Here is a 6,000-nt window from a genome sequence, read left to right as displayed (position 1 = left end):
TTCTTGAACTTCAGTCGAAGTACTCTTGCCAGGAATTTTACACAGATGCCTCAAAGTCGCATGCCGGCGTTTCGTATGCAGCCGTCGGTCCATCATTTTCAGACTCCAACGTCCTGCACCCAGAAACAAGCATATTCACTGCTGAGGCATATGCTGTACTGACAGCTGTTAAACATATCAAGAAAATGAAATTGCAAAAGGCCATTATATTCACAGACTCCCTTAGTGTTGTAAAATCTCTAATGTCACTCCGGAAACGCAACAGTCCTGTACTCAATGAGCTATATTCGCTCCTGTGCACAGCATATACATCTAATCAGCACGTCATAATATGTTGGGTACCTGGGCACAGAGGCATTAAGGGCAATATGCTTGCAGATGAAATTGCCACATCCATTGCAACGAAAGCTGGCAACTGTTCCGTAGGTATCCCTGCCTCAGACTTAAAGCCATTTTTTGCGCAAAAAACTTAGGCGGTATTGGCAACAGAAGTGGGACACCGAAACCTCTAATAAACTCCATTTGATCGAGCCACAATTACGAAATTTCCCACCGATGACAAAAATACGGCGAATCGAGGTCATTTTCTGCCGCCTTCGGATAGGTCATACGTATGGCACGCACTCTTATCTCTTGACTGGTAGCGAACCTCCCATATGCTGTAAATGTGGCGAGACACTAACCGTCCTCCATGTCTTGCTGGAGTGTAGAGAAATGGAAACTGAAAGGAAAAAACACTTCCCTCTAGCCTACCGACAAAACATTCCTTTTCATCCTGCAATGTTGCTTGGTGCTGACCCGTTTTTTTCACAGAAAGTCAGTTTTTAACTATCTGGAAGATGTTAATTCATTGCAAGTTATAGGCCGAAGAGATTCGTAGCACAGCATCTTACCAGACGCTGCTGCTGCGATAGTAACATTTTGTAGAGCACGTGCCTACAGGCCCTTGCGCTTAAGGGCCTCTTGAGGCAATAGTGCTATTGGCATTTACATATTTTATTCCATCCCTCCATGAGAACATATCTTTTAAATTCATAGTACATCTAAAAAGTCACTGTGACAATTTTAATAGATATATATTAATTTACTATTGTTTTAAGGCCCCTATACAGCCAGGTTCCATCGTTATAGCCAACCAGGACGCCATTGATCATTACTTGCATCACTGACTCCATTAAAACATTGCTTGGCGCTCTTTGGCCATGAGTGGCCCTTGCGCCATAAAACCCCACTATCATCATCATCATCACTCATAATGTGTGTACACCGCGGCTGATAAAGCGCGTCACATTTTTGCGCTCCCAAGATATATTTCCGCCTACTGTAGTTATCGATGCACCGAAAGGCTTCGCTGACGACCTTATATGAACGGACATGGCGTAAATTTCACAAAGTACCATCTAAAACATCTCGATATCGTTCCGCAGCACGCGACAGCAATACTTTCAAGCAGCGCCGCGCCGAGTACTCCAAGACAGGGAGAGAGATAGAGATTCTTGTTGGTGGAAGGAAAAAATTGGGTAAAGTGCAGGGCAGTAACTGTCTCTCAGATGAGGACACCTCAACCGCGCTGCACAAGAGGGAGAGGGAATTGAAAGAAGGGTGAAGGAGGCGCGGCGGCGGCGGCCCGAACAGCGCGCGTGGGCAAGTTGGTGGCCTTCGCTTATGGGGCGCGGTGGCGCGCCTAGTCGTGGTGAAGCAGAGCTTCCTGCGCGGCGAGAGCCGCGTCGCACATCTGTCGCACGTTGCTGTCGATGGCTGGGCATTGGATCAGCAGGGCACGGAGTGCAGCCGCGAGAGCGGCTATGAGTGCGTCCCTGGGTTCGCTGCTCGGAGCGGTTTGTGGGCCGCGTAACGGCTCAGGAGCGGCCGTCTGGGTGTTGCGGCCACGCAGGGCGTCACTGTATGATCGGCCCTGCGGGATGCGAGTAGACGTCGACGGAGCGGCTGTATGCGGCTCGTACGATGTGGCGCCGGCCAGCTCAAGCGCTTTTTTCCTCGAAAAGGGTCGCTCAGACGAAGACAACAACACGGCCGCCTTCCTCTCGCGCTGCCACTCGGGACAGCTCGGCTCTGTCGAAGGGTGTCGACCACCGCAATTGACGCAGCGTGGCTTCTCTGCGGGGCAGTCTCCTGTAGGATTCGAGTCACCGCAGCGGAGGCAGCGGGCGTCGCGGAAACAGGTGGCGCCGGCGTGGCCGAAAACGCCGCAGCGGTCGCACTGAAGTGGTCGGGGAAGTCGGGCACGAACGGCGCGCAGCTGCTTGAAAAGTCGCACGTTCGGAGGCACGACGCTCCCGACGAAAGTGAAGGTGACGCTTGCGCCACTCCGCGAGCATGACAGCACCGCGACGGGTGCCTCCAGGTTTTCTCTCACTGTGCGGGCGTCGAAAGAAGGGTCGACCGCATAAATGACACCCACACAGGAGTTGCTGTGCAGTGCCTTCGAGTGCACCGCCACGCCACCAATGACGCACACCTCGAGAAGGGGCGCCGAGTCGGCACCGCGTGTCATGTCCACAGCCACCACGTTGCGACGGAAGTTGACACGAACGCGCCTCATTAACGTTGGCTAGACCCCCTACTGAGGCGGCCTCATGTGCGGAAAACCGTATAATAGCGTGATCAGTAAGCACCTTACCCTCAAGTGCCCTAGCAACCTCCTCACAAGCAGCCCCAGTCCAGAAAGCTAGTAGGACTGATCACGAGCCCATATGGATCTCTTTCCTGTGCGACATAAGGAGCGCCGACGCAATGGCCAGCTGCTCTGCCTTGCAAGCGGACGACGTCGTGATTGACACGGGCGATAATAATCCGCCCTTCATGTCCACGACATTAGCAACAAAACGACTGGAGTCACCTTCATACTGGGCAGCGCCTAGAAAACATGACCCTGCCTTGTGCGCATGCGCGTTGCGCAGAAGTGCGAGGCGTCCTCTTACCATTGTTGAAAGTCGGATGTACGTTCCTGAAATTGAGCGAGACCTTAATAGCTTGCGTCACACTGTCTGAAAGCTGAACGTGCCTATGCCTTAACCTCTTCGGATTCATCCCAACCTTAGATAGGATCCCTCTTTCCGCCACCAAAGAAGAGAGTCAGGCAATGTGTGCGAACTGCGGCGCTTCGATCTTGTCCTCTAATGTGTTGTGGACGCCTAGTCTTGCTAGGTTGCCTGTGTTTGTGCGCATTTGGAGCCCTAGGACTCTTCCTGATGAGCGTATTCAGCTTGTTCATTTCGTGTTTCTGCCATCTCTACATAGGAGTGACATAATTCACATGGCTCATGAGAAACGCGTGAAAGAACCTGAGGAGATTATCATCGGTAAGGCCTCCTTGTGTGTTCGAAATCCTTTCAATGAGTATGATTACGCCTTCTACACCTTCTAAGAATCCCTGGTTCCGGACAGGCCACTATTGGAATCTGAACCTGGCAACATTTAACGCTAGAACGTTATCTAGTGAGGCAAGTCTAGCAGTGCTATTGGAGGAATTAAAGGGCAGTAATTTGGATATAATAGGGCTCAGTGAAGTTAGGAGGCCAAAAGAAGCATATACAGTGCTAAAAAGCGGGCACGTCCTGTGCTACCGGGGCTTAGCGGAGAGACGAGAACTAGGAGTCGGATTCCTGATTAATAAGAATATAACTGGTAACATACAGGAATTCTATAGCATTAACGAGAGGGTGGCAGGTCTTGTTGTGAAACTTAATCAGAGGTACAAAATGAAGGTTGTACAGGTCTACGCCCCTACATCCAGTCATGATGACCAGGAAGTCGAAAGCTTCTATGAAGACGCGGAATCGGCGATGGGTAAAGTAAAAACGAAATACACTATACTGATGGGCGACTTCAATGCCAAGGTAGGCAAGAAGCAGGCTGGAGACATGGCAGTGGGGGAATATGGCATAGGCACTATATAGGGATAGCAGGGGAGAGTTATTAGTAGAGCTTGCGGAACAGAATAGTATGCGGATAATCAATACCTTCTTCCGCAAGCGCGATAGCCGAAAGTGGACGTGGAGGAGCCCGAACGGCGAGATTAAAAATGAAATAGACTTCATACTCTGCGCTAACCCTGGCATCATACAAGATGTGGACGTGCTCAGCAAGGTGCGCTGCAGTGACCATAGGATGGTATGAACTCGTATTAGCCTAGACCTGAGGAGGGAACGGAAGAAACTTGTACATAAGAAGCCGATAAATGAGTTAGCGGTAAGAGGGAAAATAGAGGAATTCCAGTTCAAGCTAAAGAACAGGTATTCGGCTTTAACTCAGGAAGAGGAACTTAGTGTTGAAGCAATGAACGACAATCTTGTGGGCATCATTAAGGAACGCGCAATAGGAGTCGGTGGCAACTCCGTTAGACAGGATACCAGTAAGCTATCGAAGGAGACGAAAGATCTGATCAAGAAACGACAATGTATGAAAGCCTCTAACCCTACAGCTAGAATAGAACTGGCAGAACTTTCGAAGTTAATCAACAAGCGTGAGACAGCTGACATAAGTATAATATGGGTAGAATTGAACATGCTCTCAGGAACGGAGTAAGCCTAAAAGCAGTGAAGAAGAAACTAGGAATTGGCAAGAATCAGATGTATGCGTTAAGAGACAAAGCCAGCAATATCATTACTAATATGGATGAGATAGTTCAAGTGGCTGAGGAATTCTATAGAGATTTATACAGTACCAGTGGCACCCACGACGAATATAGAAGAGAGACTAGTCTAGAGGAATTTGAACTCCCACAGGTAACGCCGGAAGAAGTAAAGAAAGCCTTGGGAGCTATGCAAAGGGGGAAGGCAGCTGGGAAGGATAAGGTAACAGCAGATTTGTTGAAGGATGGTGGGCAGATTGTTCTAGAGAAACTGGCCACCCTGTATACAAAATGCCTCATGACTTCGAGCGTACCGGATCTTGGAAAAATGCTAACATAATCCTAATCCATAAGAAAGGGGACGCCAAAGACTTAAAAAATTATAGACCGATCAGTTAACTGTCCGTTGTCTACAAAGTATTTACTAAGGTAATTGCAAATAGAATCAGGAACACCTTAGACTTCCGTCAACCAAAGGACCAGGCAGGATTCCGTAAAGGCTACTCAACAATAGACCATATTCACACTATCAATCAGGTGATAGAAAAATGTGCGGAATATAACCAACCTTTAGATATAGCTTTCATTGATTACGAGAAAGCGTTTGATTCTGTCGAAACTTCAGCAGTCATGGAGGCATTGCGGAATCAGGGTGTAGACGATCCGTATGTAAAAATACTGAAAGATATCTATAGCGGCTCCACAGCCCCGTAGTCCTCCATAAAAAAAAGCAACAAAATCCCAATGAAGAAAGGCGTCAGGCAGGGAGATACGACCTCTCCAATGCTATTCACAGCGTGTTTACAGGAGGTATTCAGAGACCTGGATTGGGAAGAATTGGGGATAAGAGCCAATGGAGAATACTTTAGTAACTTGCGATTCGCTGATGATATTGCCTTGCTTAGTAACTCAGGGGACCAACTGCAATGCATGCTCACTGACCTGGAGAGGTAAAACAGAAGGGTGAGTCTAAAAATTAATCTGCAGAAAACTATAGTAATGTCTAACAGTCTCGGTAAAGAACAGCAGTTTACGATAGGTAGTGAGGCACTGGAATTGATAAGGGAATACATCTACTGAGGACAGGTAGTGACTGCGGATTCGGATCATGAGACTGAAATAATCAGAAGAATAAGAATGGGCTGGGGTGTTTTTGGCAGGCATTCTCAGATCATGAAGAGCAGGTTGCCATTATCCCTCAAAAGAAAAGTTTATAACAGCTGTGTCTTATCAGTACTCACATACGGGGCAGAAACCTGGAGGCTTACGAAAAGGGTTCTACTTCAATTGAGGACGACGCAACGAGCTATGGAAAGAAGAATGATAGGTGTAACGTTAAGGTATAAGAAAAGAGCGGATTGGGTGAGGGAACAAACGCGAGTTAATGATATCTTAGTTGAAATCAA

The sequence above is a fragment of the Dermacentor variabilis genome, chromosome 3 (genome assembly GCF_050947875.1).
Source record: "Dermacentor variabilis isolate Ectoservices chromosome 3, ASM5094787v1, whole genome shotgun sequence".
Lineage (NCBI taxonomy): Eukaryota > Metazoa > Arthropoda > Arachnida > Ixodida > Ixodidae > Dermacentor > Dermacentor variabilis.
Note: the sequence above shows the minus strand (reverse complement) of the source record.